Source organism: Propithecus coquereli, unplaced genomic scaffold, assembly GCF_000956105.1.
Source record: "Propithecus coquereli isolate 6110/MARCELLA unplaced genomic scaffold, Pcoq_1.0 Scaffold81, whole genome shotgun sequence".
In the NCBI taxonomy this organism is placed as follows: Eukaryota; Metazoa; Chordata; class Mammalia; order Primates; family Indriidae; genus Propithecus; species Propithecus coquereli.
The window spans coordinates 8,781,222-8,804,510 of NW_012154285.1; positions in this window are offsets into that span (position 1 = coordinate 8,781,222).

Genomic DNA, 23,289 nt, shown 5'->3' on the forward strand with positions numbered 1-23,289 from the left:
TTTTCCTTCTGTTATTGATTTCTAGCTTCATTCCATTGTGGTCATAGAAGGTATTTTTGTATGATTTCAAAAGTTTTACATTTATTGAGACTTCTGTGTGGCCCAGCAGATAGTCCACTCTGGAGAATGTTTCATGCTCACTCCTGCTTCTGTTGAGTGGAGTGTTCTGTCTATGGTGTTTAGGTATGTTTGGTTTACAGTGTTAAGTCCTCTATTTCTCACTCATCTTCTGTTGAGGGTTTTATTCATTATTAGAAGTAGGTATTGAAGTCCAATTATTGTGAAACTGTTCATTTCTCCCTCAATTCTTCCAATGTTTTTTTCATGTATTCTGAGGCTTTTGTTGTTTGGTGTGCATATGTTTATAATTGCTACATCTTCTTGGTGAATTGACCCTTTTCTCAATATGTAATGACCTTCTTTTCTTTGGGTGGATCCTCTGTTTCTGAGAGTGGATGAATCTTGTCCCTTGGCTCAATCTATTCCCCTGGAGGAAGGAAAGAGGTGGTCTCATTTTCTCTTTGCTCTCTTCCTTCATTCCTGAAAGATATCATTTTTATATTTGGCTTCCTCAATGATTTTTGGATTTAGGTCCATTTTCTTCAGATGTGATAATCTGCTACACTAACTGTGGCTCTCTTGTCCCAGATCTCAGTGAGGTCTTCCTTGGTGAACACAAAGCCCACATTCCCCCAGATAAGAGGCAACAGTTTCTCCAGAGCTGGGTTGTTTTCCCAGTGCCCTCAGTTGGCCTTGCGCATCATGGTGTTCTTGCCCATCAGCACCACAGCCTTCCCTCGAAGGGACATGCGGATCTGCGGTACCTGCTTGGAGCCCACGTTGTCTGCTCCCACAATGAAGCATTTTGGATAATCATACAAAAGTTGGGTGATCTTAAGGTAGTAGTTGGACTTCAGGGTCTCCCTGTCTTCCCTGGGCATCACAGCGATGCCTCAGGGATTGCCATGCAGGGTTTAAAGATGATGTCACTCACACGAGGATGCCTGGCGAGAAATATTTCTAATACAAAGAAAAAAATAAATGATTGAGTTGATGGATATGCTGATTACCCTGATCTAAACACCATACTTTACATGAATATGTACAATTATAATTTGTCAATTAAAAATAAATAGAATTAAATATTTTTTAAAAAGTAAAACAATAAAATAAAATCAGAGTCTCAGGCTAACCAGGATGGTGGTGGTCACTTTATCTCCTATCCTTCAACACACACACACACACACACACACACGGTACAATGTGTTGATTTTGATCTAAGCAGTCCATCTAGCTGATTAGATTTTTGGATAAACATAATGCGATTATGCTCAGGATGGGATTTGAGTGAAGATCTGTACATAGATTTCACCACCATTGTTTTGACTGCATGACTGTCGCGCAGCCAGTTTGAGGCTCTTGCTTGTGTTTTAGACGTTGGTGTGGGTTGGCTTAGTGGCCCTTCAACATTACTTTGAAGGATGAAAGGATATAATACCGCAAATAATAATTTGCATATGTCTTCCATAGAAAAGCAGACATTCAAGTACTTTGCTTTAATTTTCCTATTAGAGTTTAATTTTGTTTTCTTTCCCTAAAGATCATCTATTCTCACATTCATCCCAACGTTTTTGACTCTAGAACATTCTACAACAATGAATTCAGACTCTAGACCAGTGGTTCTCAGTGGGAGGTGGGCAAATTTCCCCCCGGGGGAATATTTTGCACTTTTGGTTGTCACAGCTTGGGGGAGGGCACTACTGGCATCTAGTGGGTAGAGGCCAGGGATGCTGCTCAGCGTCCTACAAGGCCCAGGACAGCCCCCACCACAGAGAATCATCCAGCCCCCAATGTCAGCAGTGCCAGGGGTGAGAGACTCTGCTTTAGGGGAATGCACTGTGATATTAATGAGATCAGCAAGACAGAGTTTTAAAAATGTCTATGGAAATATTCCTTATTTTTTAGCTAGTTCAACATGAAGCAACCTCTCTACTCAAATATGCTCTGGGCTGCAATAAAAGCTCCATTTTTGGACCTTGGAAACCCAAGTCTCAGATATAGTGAGGCCCAAATCACTTGCCACTTCTATTTTCCTTTCTTGCCAGAACGTTTTGGTGCAACAGAAGAGCAGGAGGCATACACCGTATGTTTTTCATTCATTTATGCTGAAATCATTGAAACGTTCTATTTTTTATGAGCCATTTGATGTCCAAAAAGCCTTTTGAATCACATTTATAACCCTTTAAAAATCTCATTCCTCTTAGAAACAGGAAGCCACTTTGTGAACAAAGTAAACACATTCAAACCTCGGAAGGTGGGAGCTGAGAGGCCGTGAGTCCCTTCGGGAGCCTCTGCCTGGGGCGAGATGCCTTCACTGCCCCTGAGGGAACCTCCTTGTGGCCAGGGCCCGTCACAGGCGCCAGCTCAGACGAGTCAGAAAGCAGAGGCCTCCATGGGCTGTAAACGGGCTGTCGCTCATGGGGTAGCCTTACATGGGCCAGCATCCATGGTCGGTGACCCCTTTGTGAGTCTGTCGTGGTGTAGGAGAAGGATGCTCAACTGATTCTGGACGCTGTCTCTGCATTTCCTCAAGATGCTCACCATCTCTGGGCCTCTGTCTCCTCGCATATGCGTGGAAGGATTGGGCCAGGCGATCTCCAAAGGCCTTCTTAGTTCTTGTGAGTGAGGCCTCTCTACAGATCTCAGATGTTTGCTTCAGACACTGCAAATCCATAGCACGCTCAACGTCACTCTCCCATTCAGTGTCCACTGCAGACATCACTAATCGATAACGATAGCCTTTTCCACTGACCTCAGGTATGAACTCGAGAATCTCTTTTGACAGAGTTCTTCAGGCAGCCACTTCCAACTGTGGAGCATTGACACACATAGGAAAACGGACCAGTCCATCAACCTAGGACCAGGTAATCATAGAGGGTGTTATATCAATTCCTCTAGAGCAGGGGATTTAGTCATGAGCCAACTGTAAAAATAGTTAGAAAATAAAATACAAAGTAAAATGAAGGAAAACAAAACAACCAAATGAAATAAAATACAATGAAAATTAGAGCTGAGAGTCACTTGCTGTGTGACCTGAGGTAGGTGATTGACTTCTCTGAGTCTGTGGTTTCTCGACCTATCAAAAGGTATAAATAGGCCCACCTTCCCATTTTACTTTCTTTGCCTTCCTTGTTTATTTATTTATTTTTATTACTGACAAAGTATATTCACATTCATCATGAAAATAATAATGCCCTCTATCTTTAATGCCAAGGCATACTGCTTTTCATATTCTGTTGCTCCTGAAACCAAGCTGTGTCTTACAACCATCGTGCACAGCCAAGGCGGCCGAGTTTCCTATTTTCCTCAATAAAACGAAAGCAGTTTTTTTAAATCCATGGCATCTTAGAATAAAACAAAGAGTGGGGACAGTTTCCACTTATTTAACACATGGTATATTCCTAACAGCGTCCGAAGTGCGTCCCAAAGGCCTATAAAGCACGTGTTATTAACATTATGCATATTAGCATCTTAACATTCTCCTTCTTGAGATGCAGAAAGGGAGACTCCGGAAAAGTCATAGGTCATAAGGCAGGTAAAGGGCAGAGCTGGGATTTGAAATCGTGGCCTTTCAATACCAAGCTTACTCTCGTAGCCAACTTCATAATTTCAGCCTCACATAATCTTGGAAGGGAGATGGGGCAGGTGACACCTCGGTCCTTTCCAGGTGCAAAAATGGAGACCAGGACCACAGAGTGACTTCGTCCTGGGGTCACTTCGAGAAAACATTATAGATCCAGGGGCTCTGAGCCGAAGAGGAAAAACAACCACAGTGCTCTGTAACTTAGGGATGTTAATCTCACATTGATCTTTGGCTCCCATGCCTGAGGACTGCTGCATCCTCCTGAAGTTTTAAGAGGCCCAGGGGAGCCGGGGAGGAAAGACACTTCAACTTGTTAGAAAGTTAAAAAAGATGTATTTTCCCAGGGAGACTTCAACAGATGGTCGGTGACATTTGTTCATTCATTCAATAGGCAGTTACTGAAAGTCCGGTCAGGTTCAGGCACTTGGGTGAGTACTCCGTTCACGGGGGTGGGAGTGGAGGGTTGACAGCACGTGAATTTACAAATAGAAGTCACTTGAGTGGCAGCGAAGCACACGGGAAGGGTACCAGCTTGGGAATCAGTCTCCACTTGGGTTGGAGGAGGCTGGCTGTGCTACTCTCTAGCTGTGTGACTATGGACACATGACTTCACCTCTCTGAGCCCCAATTTCCTTACCTATGAAATGGGGATGGTGATGAAAAGCTACTCATGGACTGGTTGTGTGGCTTACATAAAATCACATGTGTAAGATGCTTAGCATGTTGTCTGGTATACAATAAGCACTCTATAAATGAAAGCTGAAAGAATTTATTTATTCAACAAATATTTACTGGGTCCCTACTGCATAACAGGCACTGTTCTTAGCACTGGATAATAGTATCAATTGTTCTTATTGTCTCAGAGGTAATCTCAGAGCTAATTACTGTCTGCAGATCTAATCTCCTTAGACTTCTCTGAGACATCCTGCAAGCTGAGTTGGTTCTCAGCCCAGGAGGTATGTGTAATGGGGTTACCAAGCAGAGGCACCTGAACCTCTTAAATCCTCCCACTGGAGAAGGCAGCTCCGCTGCTGAGAGGGTGAATGGGACTCGTGGGTTCCCACAGAGCAGAAAGGAGGTGAGGCACTTCTCACCCCATTTCAAGGCTGTTCAAATCACTTGTTCCTCTTGGTTTTCTCTCCTTGGGGTCATTTTTTGACTGAAGTACAAAGAAGTGGTGGTGGATTATGTGGGATAAGGATGTGGTCTAGAGGACGGGGTCCTTCAATCCGTCTACATCTCCAGTTTTGCCTCCTCGTTCTTTCATATCTACACCTGGTCCCATCTTGATGAAGTGTGTTCTTACCTTGAACCTGGAGACTAACTCCCTCCTGCCCAATCATAATGATGACACTGATGGTGCAGATGATAATGATGATGATGGTGGTGGTGTTATAGATGGTAACGATGATGCTGTTGTAGATGATGATGATGATAATGATGAAGAAGGTGGTGATGATGATGGTGATCAGTTACCATGGACTGGGAGCATGTCAGTGGAGTTTTACATATATTCTCCCTAACCCTTGTAACAACTCTGCAAACTAGGCTGCCTTACTGCGTGTGGTAAAGCAGGAATACGAAGCTAAGAAAGGTGACATGACTGTCCCAAGGCCACGCCACTAGGAAGAGACAGAGCGAGTTGCAAACCTAAGATTCCAGCTCCACTAATTCGGCCACTAAAATTTTAATATTGCGTAGCATTTCCCAGACACTCTCTTCAGAGCCTTATATGTATTATCTCATTAAACCCCTATTCTTTTTACTGACATCATTTCTATTTTACAGCTGCAGAAAGAGAGGCTCAGAGTCTATGTAAATTATCTATGGTCAGTGGTGGATCTGAGATGCTTACCTAAGCAATCTGACTGCAGAGCCTAACCCTAACCCTAACCCTCTTATTTTTATTTTAAAATTATTATTATGTTTTTATTTTTATAGAAGCCTAATGTATATACAGTAAAGCACACATGTGCTATGAGTCATGATAAATTTTTATGCACATACATTCTACCACTAAATAAGTCTGAGCTATTAACCCACTAAACCATGCTGACCTAATCCCCAGGATTTGATGTTGTCCTGGAATTGCAGGACGTGACTTAACGCATCCAGATTTATCTTTCACATACACTCTTTGAATTAATACTAATTGCAAACTCGTGTGGTATTTACTACGTTCCAGACACTATTCTGAGGACTTTATGTGTGTTAACTCATTTCTATGATCATTCGTATTTTCCAGATGTGGAAACTGAGGCACAGAAAAGCTAAGTGACTTACCTAAGGTCACACAGCTGGTAAGACGCAGTGCTATGAATTAAACCTAGACAGGGAGGCTCAGAGTCCTACACATGCTTCGTTTCCTTAAATATACACATAATTTCTACAAAGAAAGGGCTGTTATCAATCCCATTTTACAGAGGAGGCAACCGAGACTCAGCAAGATTAAAATAACTTGCCTACACACCTCTACTAGTAAGCCACACGCTGAGGACTTACTGATTTCTGGATGTATCACATATGTACTTCATCACTGTGCTAAGAGAAAGCTGAATATCTGCCTTGGATTGGAATTATCGATGTACCTGTTCATCCACTTCTGGGAATCCCAAGTTTAGGAAGGGTGTGAGCTCTATCTCACTGGGTTTTTGTCACCTGCAATTCCTGGTCCTGCACCCGATGCTCTAGTGGAGGTTTGAGAGGAGGGAACTCTCGGGAAGAAACGCGCTTGCTGTCTGGCGTGGCAGAGCTCCGGGCCCCGCCTTGCTTGAGGCCATGACCAAGTAAATGCTTGTCTGTCTCCCAGCTCGCTTCCATATTCCCCTCTAAGCACCTGGGTCCACCTTTTCCTAGCTTTTCCTGGGGGGGTAGTAAATCTTGGGTTTCCCATTTTCCTCCAGCTCAAAAGGATATGAATTCCGTAAATCTTGGCCTGAATGACCATCAGGATGCATAAAATATGACAGGAAGGAGGCCAGGCAGGCAGAGTTTATGCAGAGCGCAGCGTCCGGCAGTGGGGATGGGCAGACCAGGGGTCCTTGGGGACCCCCTGGAGTTTTGCTGGGGATGGAGGCCCCGGCAGTCTCCGGCTGTAATAGATGGTCACGGTCGCTTCCGTGCCAAGGTTCCAGGGGCACTGGCGCCGCATGGGGTGGAAGTGACAAACTGCAGAAAATCGATGTGACCCCTGCCCTGCCCCTCACTCTTGGCCCTTCACTCTAAAGGGATGGGAGAGAAAGGAGACCCGCTCATTAGGGCAGACAGGGCAGCAGGAAGGATTCAGCTGCGATGAGAAGAAGAACTTCCTGCAAGGGAAGGTTATTAAGCTCCAGGATGAGTTATTGGGAGAGGTGGTGGAAGCAACTTCCTGATTTTGAGACCAAGATGGATGTCACTGGTCTGCGAGAGTTCGGCTCTGCCGGCTGGCATGTGGATCCGCGACCCCTTCAGGGAGACCACGCGTCAGCTGCGTCTGCCTCCGAGGTCATTCACGAAGGCTCTGCGACGATAAAACTCCCCTCTGACAGCAGGCTTAGTGCTTTTACTTCTTTTATTTATTTATTTTTGTACTGTAAAATCATTACACATTCGTTGTAAATTTTAAAAAAATCCAAATAATCTAAAAAAGAGAAAGTCAATAAGAAAATTTCCCTTTATTTCTCTCTGCAAATCCCACTCTGCTTTCTAAAGGTGATGTTGAGATTTTGGAATAAATCTTAATAGACTTTTTTTCCTGAATGCATATTCATACATACACACACACACACACACACACACACAACGGTCCTCATGTGATATTTATGTTTAAACATAGACAGAGACATACTACACGCATTGTTCTGACATTTGAGTTTTTTCCCGTTAACATCATGGGCATGTTTCCATGTCAGTACATATATTTCATTTTCATTTTTTAGACAGTTATTTCACATTCTGTAATATGGATATGCCATAATTCATTTAACCAATCCTCAATTGATTTACTTGCATATTGCTTTCCAAATTTTGTTAGTGCAAAAATGCTGCAATATACTGCTAGTTCTTATGTCCCTGTGCATATATTATAATAAAAGCAGTTCCTTAGAACGGATTTCTAGAAACGAGACAGCCAGAACAAAAACAATGTTAAATGTTGCCGGTTAGAATGTAACTGCCGTCTGAAAAGAGGCAAAAAGTTTATTCCTAATGTTGGCAGTGGGGTAGAGAAAGTGACCCAACCGCCACCAGCAACGGTCGTAAGCACTTTAAAATGTTTGTCCATAGATTATTCCATTTGTATACATTTCTCTTATTTCTAATGAGGTTGAGCATCTTTTCATATCTTTACTGATCACTCCTATCTTTTATCCATGTATTTCTATCAGTTTTTTGTCTTTTTAAGTTGATTTTTTTTTTAAACAGATTTTGGCAATTTTTTTAGATTATCTTACATGTTAGAAATATTTTCTCCTACCCTACTCCGTATTGTTCTGTTATTTTTTATTAGCTATTTCTTCTGCTTAAACACAATATTAAAATATGTTTTGTTGCAATACGTTAACTAATTTCTGTTTGTTCTCTCAAGTTGTATTCTGCAAAATACTGGTGGTCTGTGACATGCCAAAGAAGGCTCTAAGGGGGTATATTATCTACCTATTTTTCTATCTATCTGTCTATCTATTCATCCACCCATCCATACATCCCTCCATCCATTTACCTATCTACCAACCTGTCTATCCATTATCTTATCATCTTCTCTGATCAAATATGTCGGAAGCCTACCTATTTCCCACCCTACACACACACACACACCCTTATGTATCCCCCACCTTGGCCACCTGGAAAACCCACAGGGTACGTTAGCAAATTGAAGGCCCTTAGAAGAACTGTGGCATGAACAAAACTAACCAAAGCCTGTTTATTTTTGTCTTCCCAAGAACTCTGCCTGGCTGAGCTCTTGGCTCTTCAATTGCTACCACATACTGAGCACGTATTACACATCCGCCATGTTACACTCATGACTACCCTGTATCTGCCAACTCTATGTAATCATGTGCTACTATACTCATCTCACAGATGAAACAAAAAAGCTCAGAGTTTAAGTCATTTGCTCCAAATCAACAGTGAATGGCAGAGCTGGAGTTTGAACCAGGGTTTTTATTTAATATGTCTGTGATCTAACCACTCCCTTCCACCCCTGGAAGCAGAAAAGCCAAAGGCTACACTTTTATCTTTTACGACACGAAAGCTGTCACTATAGAGACCTCATCCCGCAGTTAATTTCTTCAGAGGACGCCAGTTTCCTACAATCCTACCTGTCTCCATTCATGAAGAGCTGAAAGTATATTTTAAATCCAGAAGGAAAGAACAACAGGCCCTCTTCTTTGGTGGCACATTTATAAACAGATGCAAGGCAGGAAATAGGTACCCTACACCCCTGCCCCGGGGTGTCTGGGGACAGAACAAAGAGCAGGGTTCTGTGCCCGGCCAGCATGCAGAGCCCACAACGTGATTGCTGCCTCATGGTGCGAAATGGATTCAAGGCCCAGGTCCATCTGGTTTGTGTATCGTGAACGAGCTGTTAAAGTGTCAGGACTTAACTTCTCTGGATTCGAGGAAGTCTCATGAGGTTTTATGGAGCAGTTAAGATGGGTGTAAACCTCACGGGCAGGGCCGGCTTCTCCCATATGATCTAAGAGCCGCGCACAGGTCACAGAATGGAGAGGCATGAGGTTGGAGGTAAGAGGATGCACCCCCCAAAAGTTAAAGAGCCGGGACTTGGAATCCAGACTCCACGGAGTATCTGCCGGCACAAGCGATTCCTCCTCTCTGACTGAGCCTTGGTACCTCCTCTGGGACACGAGGACAATATTCCCTTGCCCAACGCACAGGGCTGTTTGGATAGGACAGATAAGGACAGTTGTAAAGATGTCTATGATGGTCACTAGCTTTTTTCATTCCCTTTCTTGGAAAGAGCAAGGATGGGCTACAGGAGCCTTGTCTCCTGTTTCTGTTCTCCCCCTCTTTGTCAGAACTAGGCAGTATTTCTACGCATCTTACCAAAAGACGATCAAGAATAACTGGCCATTGCTCTGTGGTCACGGCTGCTTGTGAAGGTCCAGCAGCCTTGGGAAGAATGTAGGAACTTGGCCCCAGTCTCAGTGAAGGGCAGCAGGAGACGTCGTGGACATAAAACGTCTACCAATTCCTTGATACGTTTCTCACCAAAAAATGGAGTCTAAATCCCCTCTCCTTGACTATGGGGCCAGGCTCAGGGACTCACTTCAGATGGATACAATAGGGTGTAAGTTATGGTCTGTGACTTTTGAAGCTGGGCTGGGAAAGGCACCTTCTGTCTGTTCTCCTGCTGGGGACACTCACCCTTCGATCTCTAGGACTTGACGCATCTCTTTCTCTCACCCCTCCAACCACATCGTGGTTTTCTGACTCTCTTGGATAAGACTCTGTTTTCACCTTCTGAAAATGGTCTTCTGTGTGTGGCTGGGGTTGAGGGAGGTGTGTCTACAGACATTCCCATAACCATGTCCTTGCCATTTCCCTTCCTCCAATGTCTTGATGTAAATTTCAAGGAAAGGACTCCAGTTGCCTCCGTTTGGCTCATGTGCCCATTCATGACCCCATCATCACAGAGGGATGATCCACTGTCACTGGCCAGCACAGGTCATATGTCCAGCCTTTGGGCTTGGGACAGAGGTGGTGTCCAGATACCAGATACAATATGCAGAATTACACAGCATGGAAATGTAGCTGCTTTGTGCTCAAGAAGCGGGGGGATTAGCTGTGATTGTTTGACATTTGGCATTTTCCAAAAATGGTCACAGTATCTCCTATCCTGTATGTGTGCTTTAGAGTGTGACCTCAGTACTCCTCCCTTTGCATGTGTTGACAATGTCTCCCTGAACTCGGGTGGACCTTTGTGACGGCTGTGACCAATAGTGCAGAAGAAGCAATGCTCTGTGACTGCTCAGGCCGGTTCATAAAAGCGCCGTGCACTTCCTCCCTGTTTTCTTGGATTGCTCACTCTTGGAGCCCAGACGCCATACTGTGAGGAAGCCCACACTAGCCCACACGGAGAGTCCACGCAGAGACACCTCAGACTCACGGAGATGCTCTGGCCAGCATCCCGGACGAGACTGCAGCCAAGAGCCTGCATCCACTGCCTGGCACGTGAGTGAAGACACCTCCAGATGATTCCAGCCCCTGGCCATTGGATCACCCCCAGCTGACAAATCTTCCAGCTGAGGCCTCAGACATGGCGAGGCAGAGACAAGCTGTTCCCACTGTGCCCTGTCCAAGTCCCTGACCCACAGAATGAGTGAGCAGAAATAAAATCATTATTGTATGCCACTATTATGCAGCAGCAGTAACCGGAACACTTATTATTATTATTATTAATTGCCATTATGTACTACTTATCCCAAGAGACAAATTGTCAAACAATGCTACTCCCCAAGAAAGCAGAAAGTGCTATAGTTGATTTTCATTTTAAAAGGTCTTTCTCTTTTTTCCCCATTCTATCTTGTTTTTGCTGTGACCTTAGTTAAGTTATACGACCTCTTTGTGCTGCAGAATCCTAATTTATGAGTGAAGATGAACACTTGGCCTTAGGAAGGAAAGGGCCATGGGGACAAGAGGTGGGAGGGGGCGTGGGGACACAGTTGCTGTGTTTGCCCCGTGCCACTGGGGGCTCACGGAAGAGTCAGGGTTGAGTGGGAGGCTGGAGCCGTCTCCTGCGCAGAAACGCAACTGCGACCCCAGCCTGCACTGGAGCATTCCACAGGCACAGTGGGGGTCTAGGAACAGCTGCTGAAAGCCCCCCAGTTTGTTTTAGGGGGTGAGGCTTCATCTATTCCTCCTCACTGGGTTCGTCGGGACTGCTAAAGAGCCTCCTTACCCGACCTCTCCCCTCCAGACTGGAGCCGGCACTCAAGAAAATGCATCCAGCCTTTCTCTACCCTGACGATCTGCCCCCCTCCAGCTCAGCTCCCAGGAAGGGAGGGCAGTGGGCTGGGCAGGGCAAGAAGAGTTTGCACCACTCTGCCTGGGGCAGGCAGGGTCTCAAGATTTCTTTTTGCCACATCACTGGAGCAGCATGCCCAGCGTTCTCTCTGCGTGGGTCTCCCGCCCCCGCTCCCACCTGTTGCCCCTGTCCAGGCAGCCTTACCCCCTCCTCTCTGCCTGTCTCCTATTTCTCTGGCCCTTCCCTAAATTCCTGTCCTGACCCTCCTTGGTGGGAGTAGCTGTGATGGTGACTGCACAGCGTAGGACTGCGAAACCCAAACCAAAGCTTCTCTTAGCAGCCAACAGGATCTGCTGCTCTGTGCTTCTGATCAGCCAGCTTAAAACTCTTCAGTGATTCCCCATCGCTTTTGTGACAAAGGTCTGGATGCTTCTCAGGGCTTACAATGTCCTGGGGGTCCTGCCCAGCTACCCTGACCACCTTTCAGTTCCTTGAATGCTGCATGTCCTCAGACACCAGGACTTTGCCTATGCTGTTCCTTCTGCTTGTTTTGCTGTTCCCTCTCTGAGTGAACTCCTGCGCATCCTTCAGAGCTCAGCGCCAGTATCCCTTCTGCAGGCACCTCCTGCGCTCCCCCTGCTGCAGGTGCTCAGAGCACCGCATCCTTTCCCTCCTGCAACTTTATAATCATGTACTGAGCATCAGATTGATGTCTGTTTGCACCACTAGGTTTTAGCTCCATGAGAGCAGGAAAACTTGCCTGTTTCCCCCACCTTGCACGCAGCACAGTGCGTGGCACATGGCAGGTGCTGAATAAATATTTATGAAATAAATGATCAAACGAACAAAATAAACAGTAATGCATTTTGGTGCTTGATCTTTCCATTGGATTTTTGTAAGCAGTAGAACCTTCCAGAAAAGACAGAAAAAAATGCAGATGTAACATAGGTTGAGCATACGGATTTCCACCTGCCACACTCCGCTCATTTCATTCTCAATAGGAACCCACTGGACTTGGGAGAGGCAGCAGAAGGTGGCAGTTCAGGGCCAGCTGCCTGGGCTGGCATTCTGATTCACTACTTACTACACGTGTGACCTTCGACAAAGTGCTGAACTCACTACTGCTCATCTGTAAAATGGGGATAATATCATCCTATCTCAGGCTCACTGGGAGCTATCAGTGTTAACACATGCATAGCACTGACACCTGGCCCGGCTCACAATAAGGGCTCTGAGGTTGCTATTATTATTATTATTGCCATCGTTATTACATTAGGAGAGACTCCACTTTGCCAGCCTGCTTTCCCTCCATCCAATCGCCCCTGCAGGTGCCTCACAGTATCGGCCCTTGTCCTGCTGTTACAAACAGCTGCCCGGTGTCTCCCTCATCACCACTCCTCTGGAGTGCAGAACTTCCTACACAGGAGCCCAGCCCTGGACAGCGACGGTGACCCGTGGAGAATGCATCATGCCTGTCAGGGCTCTGTTGGTTCAGCGGCTGGGGAGGCGGTGCCCTGCTGGGAGCGGTCACTTCCCATGAAGATGGATGGCCGCCCCCTCCTTGACAGCACTCTGACTGAGAGAGATGAGGGACCCCGCAGCGGGAGGGAAGAGGCAGCTCATATTAAGTGGCCACTGGGCCCCGCGGGGGAGGATGAGGCGGGCATGTTTTAGTGACACCAGCCTTGTAGACTGACAAGCCCCTTCTCCTTGGAGAGGCATGAAACCAGGGGTTGCAGGCATGCATTTTGGGGTCAGCTGGTTTGTGAACAAATCTGTGCTTTGCCATTTCCTTGATGGCTAAACTTGGACCCATTACTTAACTTTCTTCAAGCCTCAGTTTCTTCATCTGCAGAATGGAAATAATAATTCCCACCTTGGTGAGTTACGCTGTGAATTCTAAGAGATGTGCCTGTGAAGTCCCGAGAGAGGCTGAAAAGCAGGGGCGTCCAATGTGTTCAGCAACAGGCCAGCTAGCAAATCCCATGGGCTTTATGGCCCATAATGTCTCTGTTGCAAATACTCAGCTCTGCCATTGTAGCACAAAAGAAGCCATAGACAATAAATAAATGATTGGGCATGGTTGTGTTTTAATAAAACTTTATTTATAAAAGCAGAGAGCAGCAGGATTTTGCTCATGGGCTGTAATTTAGTTCATGAGCAATCATAAGAATTTGATGAGTTATACATTGATCTGCCAAGCACTTACTGTGATTGCTTTGGGGGTCTTCTTCATAAATTCTTTACTTAGTCTTCCCAACATTTTCTTCTAGGATTCTTAAGGTTTCACATCTTAGGTTTGAGTCTGTTATCCATCGTGAGTTGATTTTTGTGAGAGGTGAGAAGTGGGGATCCAGTTTCAATCTTCTGCATGTGGTTATCCAGTTTTCCTAGCACCATTTATTGAATAGAGATTCTTTTCCCCAATGTATATTTTTGTCTGCTTTGTTGAAGATTAGATGACAATAGGAGGATGGTTTTATATCTGGGTTCTCAGTCCTGTTCCAAAGGTCTATATCTCTGTTCTTGTGCCAGTACTGTGATGTTTTAGTTACTATAGCCTTGTAGTGTAGCTTGAAGTCTGGTAGACTGATGCCTCCCAGTTTGTTATTTTTACTTAAGATTGTTTTGGCTATACAGGGTCTTCTCTTGTTCCATACAAAACATAGAATTATTTTTTCTACATCTGCGAAAAATGATGTTGGTATTTTGATAGGCATTACATTAATTCTGTAGATCACTTTAGGTAGTATAGACATTTTAACAATATTGATTCTGCCAATCCATGAACATGGTAGGGTTTCCCATCTGTTTATATCTTCTACAATTTCTTTTCTCAGTGTTTCGTAGTTCTCCTTATATATGTCTCTCACCTCCTTTGTTAAATATATTCCTAAATATTTAATTTTCTTTGATGCTATTGTGAAAGGTGTTGCATCTTTGATTTGATTTTTGGCTTGACTAGACAACCTACAGAATGGGAGAAAATATTTGCATTCTACACATCTGATAAAGGGCTGATAATAAGAATCTATATAGAACTTAAGAAAATTAACAAGGAAAAAGTAAAATAACTCATCAATAAATGGACAAAGCGCATGAACAGAAACTTTTCAAAAGAAGACAGAATAATGGCCAGCAAACGTATAAAAAAGTGCTCAACATCTCTAATCATTAGGAAAATGCAAATCAAAACCACAGTGAGGTATTCACCTAACTCCAGTGAGAACGGCCTTTATCAAAAAGTCCCCAAACAACAAATGCTGGCATGGATGTGGAGAGATTGGAACACTCTTAAACTGCTGGTGGGATTGCAAATTAGTATAACCCCTGTGGAAAGTAATTTGGAGATATCTCAAACAGTTAAAAATAGAAATACCATTTGATCCAGCAATCCCACTACTAGGCATCTACCCAAAGGAGAAAAAGACATTCTATAATAAAGACATCTGCACTTGAATGTTTATGACAGCACAATTCACAATTGCACAACCCAAGTGGCCATGAATACATGAGTGGATTAATAAAATGTGGTATATGTACACCATGGAATACTACTCAACTACAAAAACAATGGTGAACTAGCACCTTTTTATATTATCCCGGATAGAGCTTGAGCCCATCCTTCGAAGTGAGGTATCACAAGAATGGAAAAACATGCACCACATGTACTCACCATCAAACTAGTACTAACTGATCAATGCTAAGGTGCTCACATGGTAGTAGTACTCAGTGGGGGCTGGTCAGGTGGTGGGGATGGAGTGGGTGGAGGGGGTAAACCCACAGCTAATGGAAACGGGGCACACTGTATGGGGAAAGAACATGTTTGTAGCCCATGTAACCAAAATGTTTGTACCCACATAATATCCTGAACTAAAAAATAATAATTAGTTAGGAAAGGGCTTCCTCCACCATTTCCTTCTTTCTCTGAGACACCCATCCTTTGCTCCCTTCAGAGAGTAAATTCAGAGTGAATTGTGGTTAAGAACATTGGCTCTGGGGTCCAAGAGACCTGGGTGGGGAGTTTTGTGTCTCTCCTCTCTAGCTGTGTGGGAGGTTATTGACCTTGGGTTTCCATCTCTTCATCGGTTAAATGAGGATATTAGCAGGATCTACCTATGGCTGTTGTTGAAGCTAAGTGAGATAAAGCCTTTAGAGTGCCTGGCACATTAGTAGGTGCTAAATGAAAGTTAATTATTTCTAGACTCTATAGCTTCAAATTCTGGACCTGTTCTTTTGTCTCTTCTGGGTACAGTCTCCTGAAGAGGATTTTGAAAACTGGATCCTTCTATGGAGAAAACAGTTGTTGCTGTAAGGGATTCATAGGGTGTTTTGAGTTCAACAATATTTATAGAGAGAGGTGGCATTGTTCTAGTGATCACAAAGATCAAACAGAAAACCCTTGTTATTATTCCACGTACACTTTCAAGAAAATCCTTTCAGTGTATGTATTAAAAGGTACTAAATGACAACAGTGCCTCATTTGAAATCAGAAAGAAAAAACTTTCATTCAACACAACCATCTGCTTTCTTTGTTTGCTTGAATAGTTAGGGAGTCTTTGGCATTAGATCCATCAGTTTTCCACTCATCAAACCTGGTTCTTTCATAATTTTGGATTGGCATATGGTGCCTGGCCCTTAGCTCAGATTCCAAGCCCAGGAAGTACAGACTCCTGCTAAAGGAATGTTTGAAATATTAACTGAGCAATCGTCAAAACTACAATCAGTTCATTTCACTTCCTTTTAGAGCAACCAGCTCTCAGTGAAGATCTCTGTGTAGGAAGGAAGGAAGGGAAGAAGGAAAGGAGGGAATGGGGCAGGAGGGAAGTCGGGATGGAGGGAGGGAAGTGAAGGTGGGAAGAAAAAAAAAGGGAAGACAGGAAAAAGGTGAGTCCATGTTTCATGGATAGACAAGGTTTCACTTGGAGCCATCCTTTCCTAAGCACATTACTTAGTTCTTCCAAACCACAGTTCCCTCATCTATAAAATAGGAACAAAATACCTATTTCAGAAAACTTCCAAGTCGTAAGTGTATGTGATATGCGATAGCAAGCATGATGGTCAACACATAGTAGGTGCTCAACAATGTTTCCATATTCTTTATAATCATTTTTTTAAAATAGCACTGCTTTTAAAAAAATAGTACTTCCTTTAAAAATAGATTATTATCCAAGGCCAGTTTCTCTGCACAGGAAGGGCTGCATAATTTGCAGGACCTGGTGCAAAATGAAAATGTGGAGTCCGTTGCTCTAAAAAATTCAGCCCAGATTTTGCAAATGTTACATGCAAATGCAGAAACAAGATGCAGTGTCGGGGGGTGCCTATTACACGTATCTCCTCTGCTCATTGTCCCATCAAACTTCACCCTCAAAACACAAAGGAACAATTATTAAGAATTTTAAGGTGGTGACTGTGGTTTTAAGGTGGCATCCAACCAAAGGAGAGGCCCCTTGGAGTAGCGGCTCTGGGCGGTTGCACAGGTTGCAGGCTGAGTAGCTGGCCCTGTCTCTGTAACACAATTGGGGTGAAAAGTCTCTAAATAGGCTGGCACCAGTAGTAGGGAGCTTTTTCCTGATTTCCTGGTGTTTTCTCACTGCCTTGGAACCCAATCTTTGATTTCTGAGATGCGGGAGATGACGTCATCTTTGGTCTCCAATCCCCTGCTTGGCCTCCTCCCAGGCACCTACGGTCATTCCACCTTCATAAGCTCCCTAGGATGTGGTTAAAATTATTATCCTGAATTTACAGAGGGGGAAAGTGAGGCAGAAAGTGGCCTTGCCCAAAGTGAAGCAGTCATGAGATGCTCAAGCTGGGATTTGAACCCAGGTCTCTTTGGTACCAAAATCCACACAGACCTGCACGCACAGCTGCACACACATACACACACCCAGGCCCCGTGTGTCCACCAGTCCCTCTCTAACCCAGCTCTGAACTTTCCAAAGACAACGTCTGAAGAGCAATACATTCAGTCGACTCCAAAAAGAAAACAGATGCCTGTGGATACATCTCTGATTGACACGACATATTGGCTGGTTTCACTGTTAATTAATGCAGAGAGGAATCATTAAATCAGATCAGATTCATTTAAAAACTGTTCGGCTCTGCTCCGCTCTCCTCTCCTCCCCATTGTGAGGGACACACGGATGGCCGGGGGGGAGGGAAAAGGGAACAGATACCGCGATTTAATTTTTCAAGTAACACTGTTCAAATAAAAATACATTTGTTCGAATGAGATTGCCCTGAAACAGCGTTTGCATTGATGGCTCTGGGAGTAATTCTATTAAGCCGGAGCCTATTTTTCATCGGGAGGCAGGAAAAAAGGGTGAGAGAGTGAGGGAGAGAAAGAAGGACTGACAGCTGAGTGTAACCTTACGGGGCTGCAAACATCAGATGCTTTAACCCGTTCTCAGCGAAGGTTGTTAACCATTCTATCTCCTGCTATCGGATTCAGCAGGCTTTGCCTTAAGGCAGACATGCTCGGGCTCTGGGGTTCAGCCGGCCAGGCTGCCACAGCTGGGCATAGATACTGATCTGTTGGTGCCAGCTAAGTTGGAAAGGAATTAATTTCTTCATTGCTCCGAGTGAGAAAAACAGCTCGAGAAAGCACTTTGTGTGCGTACATGCACGCACACGTATAATATGCATATATGATACATGTACACCTGACTTTGTGTAGTATATAGACGCATAAATACATATATACATGTACGTATACATGAACGTCTGTACGTACGCATTTATATATATTAAAAAGCACCTTGTGAGACTGTATATGCACACCTACCCCATTTATATACATATGCATAAATATATTAATATAATATACGCGTATAATATACATACACATAAACACAGGCATGCAATATGCATATACACACATGCATACATCCACATATATAATCACTTCGGATGAACAAAACTCTGTATATGGGTGCACACATACAAGGGCCTGCTGGGACCTTTCCCAATGTCCTCTGGAACCGTGTTTCCAGGGAAAAAGGAAACAGGCAGGTTCCTACCAAGGGTCGTAGGCTCCCAAGGGAGAAAGGGGCCACTTAGCCTTCCTGTCTCTTTATTGCTTTAATTAGCTGTTTGGCGACCTGACAGTCTCTTCAACACGCATCCAGTGTCGGCCTTTGAAATACAGGGAATGGCGGCCTGTCGAACAAGGGTCAGCCAGACCGTCGATACCATCGTCCATCGGGCTGACCCAGGCGGGGACTCGGCCTGCAATGATTAAGCCATCTGTCCCCTCCCCCAGGCCAAAGTGTTGGTGGCGTGTGGAGCACGGCCGGTGGCTGGAGGCGAGGTGACAGTGTCAAGGCCAGTGGGCGGCAGACTTCAAACCAGAGGCCCCGGGCAGCAAACAGCACGGAGAAAGCACGGTCCAAGTCAAACAAACTACAGCAAAGCCAAAGGGGGTAGCTAGTCAACAAGTCGGGGGAAGAGGAGGGTCTCTGGGAGACCCAGGCGGGGGTAAGGCTTAGAGTCAACTCTGTCTGCACTGCTGGCTTCTGGGAACACAGAAAAATTTTCTAAGCCATTACAATGGCCTGTAGCACACAGAGAGAAACAAAAGCTTTAAGGTTTGAGACAACTAAAACATTAGTGTACACTAATAGTGTGGCATGGCTAACAAATACATCAAAGTGATCTGTGGATGCATTGATAAAGGTATACTGACTGAAATAAAGGAGGGGATTCATCCTTTTTCCAAGCACTAATTGAGCACCTATTATGTGCCATGGCTTAGTCTCGTTGCTGAGGATATTACAGTAAACAAAACAGACATAAATCCTTGCTTTCATGGAGCTTTCAAGGTTATAGAAATAGATTTTAAAAGAATAATAATTAAATTGTATAGTATGTTAAATGGGCAATAAAGAAACATAAAAGAAAGGAAGGAGTTAAGGAGTTGAGAGTGGTTTGCCATTTTAAATGGGGTTATAAAAGAAAATATCTATGAGAAGGTAACATTTGAATAAAGTCTAGAAGGAGATGAGAGAGAGAGAGAGAGAGAGAGAGGTTGGTGGGAAGGGTGTTCCAGGAAGAGAGGAGAGTCAGTGCAAAGGCCCTGAGGTGAGCATATGCCTAGAATGTTTGAGGAATTGCGAGGAGGTGGGAGAGAGGGAGAGGTCAGTGAGAGGTGAAGTTGGAGAAATAAGGCCTGCCAGGGTTTGAAGGGCTTGTGGAACACCGAATGGACTTTAGTTTCCACTCCGAGTGAGACAGAGAGCGCGGGCAGTTTTGACCAGAGGAGCGACGTGATCTGACTTAGGTTATAATAGGATCCTTCTGGCTGCTGATTTGAGATGGCAGAAGGTCAAAGGCAGGAGCTGGGAGACAGGAGGTTTCCAGGTGGCCTTTCCTGAACCAAGGTGGCTTGAAGTCTATGTATCTACAACTACTTCTGTAGCTCTATCTGTACTTCCCTATATACAGACTCTCCCTATATCTATATATGTAAACACTGTATATAATGTTCACGCATAAAAAGAAGTCTCTATATAGTCTTTACTTGAAGATTTTATATATATTCTATACATAAATATACATATTACACACACGCTGTTTACCTGGCTGATTTGTGTGAAAGGAGAAAAAAACCAACAATCCTAACTTATGAGGATATAGAGGGAAAAAAGATTCCCTGAGGAAGCATTCTGGGGAAAGAGAAGCAGAGACTGGGCCAGGAACACCCTTAGATAGAACATTAAGGAGTTTGTCTTGATCTGTGGACACAGAGGAGCCATGGAAGGTGCTAGAGCAGGGGGGTATCACCACCGGACTGATTTCAGAATGAGCTTCTGGCTGCACAGCAGAGGAGGTGCTTGTGGGGACCACTGAGATGGCTTTGGCAGTGGTCAGAGTGGGGGATCTCCGTGGTCTAGTCTAGGAGGTGATGCTAGGATGGAAAGAAGGGAGCGGATTCGAGTTATGATCAAAATATGAAATCAAGGGGAGTCAGAGGATGGTCTGAAATTATTCCTGTGGCAATTCACGACATAGCCACACGGTGCTCTCTGCGGCATCAGCACCCACCCACCTTCCTGCCCTCATCCTGAGCCCCATCCACTCACATGCTTCTCTCTACCTAAGAAGGTCTTCCCTATCCCTTGTCCCTTGTCCCTCCCTCTGCCTCTACTCCCCTTTCAAGACTCAGTTCCCATTTCCTCCTCCATGAAACTTCCCTTGACACCTCTACACTGGTTTCCTCCTTGATGTGGCTTGCCCTTCTCAGACCCCACTTGCACACTGTAGTGACTGCTCTCAGGGCTGACATATAAGGTTGTGCAAGTTGGGCACTGTGCAAATGGTCAGGCCAAAATGGCCAATGGGGGATGAGATCCATTGATTCACCAAGCCCGGACTGCTCTTGGGTCGGAGAATCTTTCTCTAATTCACAGAAAGCATGATGTGGATTAGCCCCGATTGCTTTCCGACATCTGCCACACTGAATTGCAATTATCCATTCACTTGTCCATCTCCTGCCTTAGACTTAGTTCATTTCTTCATCTTTAGCACCTAGGTCAGTGTCTGAATGTTTACTGAATAAACAAATGGGAGAACGAATGTGCAGATGGACAGGTAGAAAAAAGGATGTTTTCTTCCCAGCATGATAAATCCACCAACACAGAAAAATAATAATTAGCTTATGTCGAATGACTCATTAGCACCACCCTGGGGCTTCTTGTCAAGATACCACCATTCCTCCACACCAGGGATGGACAAATTTTTTTTCCGAAGCACCAGAGAGTAAATATTTCAGGTTTTGTGGGCCATAAGGTCTCTGTCGCAACTACTCACCTCTGCCACCGTCTGTGAACACAGCCACGGACAATGCATAAATGAATGGACATGGCTGTGTGCCAATAAAACTTTATTTACAAAAGCAGACGGACGGTAATTTGTCTGGTCTAGATCTTGTCTCCCCAAGGAATTCTCCCCTTAATTTTTCTCCTCCCAAAGACTCTCTTTCTCTATGTCCAGTTTGTAATGATATATAATGATGATGACGACAAAAAAAATAATGGTTATAGCTAACATTTATTGTGAGTTCGTTCTGTGTTCAGGCTCCAATCTGGGACCATTTTGCATAGTATCTCAATTAATTCCCGCAACCACCCTGCAAGGTACTAACGCTATCCGGTATCACTGTGAAGAAGCTGAGGTCCAAAAATATAAAGTGGCCCAAGGTCGCATAATTTTAATAGGAAAAGAAGACACTCTGACTATTGAGTGTGAGATATGAACAACTTTACTCTCTGTAGCAATATAACGGTGTTAGTGGTAAGAACAACAAGAGCATCATTTGCTGATGGCTTTTTCTGTTCCGAGAGCACATCAGTGCTATACGAAGATCTCTCAGAACTTTCTCAGCCACATGGGCAGGTCAGCTCTTCCCCCAGAGCCACACAGCTACAAAGATGGATTTATGCATACAGTCCGTACTATGCCTGGACGCTGGGAACTTTCTAGAAAATGAACGGTTTGCCTCAATGGCCTTACTCCCCTGATGCCACGTGGGTCTCGAATTTCTTTCTCTTTGCACGGGTTGTGCCCTTGGACCCCACAGGAGCTCTTTATCTTATCTGGTCCTTTCGCCCCTCACGTTTGCTATTCTGGGATCAACTTTCGGCAGATGCATCACGTACTTTGGGGTCAATGCCCCGTGTTACCCCAAGGATTGTTCAAATATTTGTGACCTTGTCAACCTCGCGCTCCCTGGACGTGTGTCATGGCAGCCTGGGAGGGGCATTTTACTCCTGAGGACAGGCGGGAGCCCATGTGTAGCGAGAGGCCCTTCGTGGGAAGACACAGGAAGCGGGTGATAAAATACAGGGATGCTTGGCCCAAGGTCGCGTGCTGGAGACTGCTGAGAAGAAAAAGGGAGGCTGACCTTCAGTATTTCCTATGTGCCAGGCACTTCCGTGCACATGGGTACATGTGATCTTCATGAATGCACTAAAAGGATATGACCATTTCATTGACAAGAAGACTGAGGCTGAGAGACTTTATGGGCTACCGTACAAGGGTTCTTCTACTGCGTGTGCGTGTGTGTGTGTGTGTGTGTGTGTGCACGTGTGTACATGTGTATACGCACCATAGACTCTTTGGCAGTCTGCTGAAGGCTACAGACCCCTTCTCAAAATGGTGCTTTAAAATCCATAAAATAAAACAGATAAGATGGCTAAGGAAATCAACTGCATTGAAATACAGTTATCAGACAGCAAAATAAATTGTAATACGTTGATATTTGTGCTTCGTTATCAACCTGCGAAATATCAAGTCCCAGCAGCAGCTCTTAACAACAACCACGACGGCAGAAGTGTCGTGAGGATAAGGGATATCGAGTTCTGTGACACTTGTAATGTGATATGCCAATATCTGGGATTTCTACTGGTAACAAAGGCCCAGGGTCTGCCAATTCTTGCTGTGTGTCTGCTGCCTACGCTCACAGTGGAAAGAAATGCTAAATCTCACTTTGAGCTTGGTCCACACTCACGTGACGTTGTTTTCTTTCTGTCCGGGTTCACGGATGCCCTGAATTCCATCCCTGGAGCTCTTGGAGGTTCGGGGCCCGAGGGAGGGCAGCCCCGAGCTGGGGGGTGGAAGGCTGGGGGCAGAGGAGCCAGCGATGCCACGCTCCAGAGACACACTGTTGGCCGGCACAGGGCGAAGG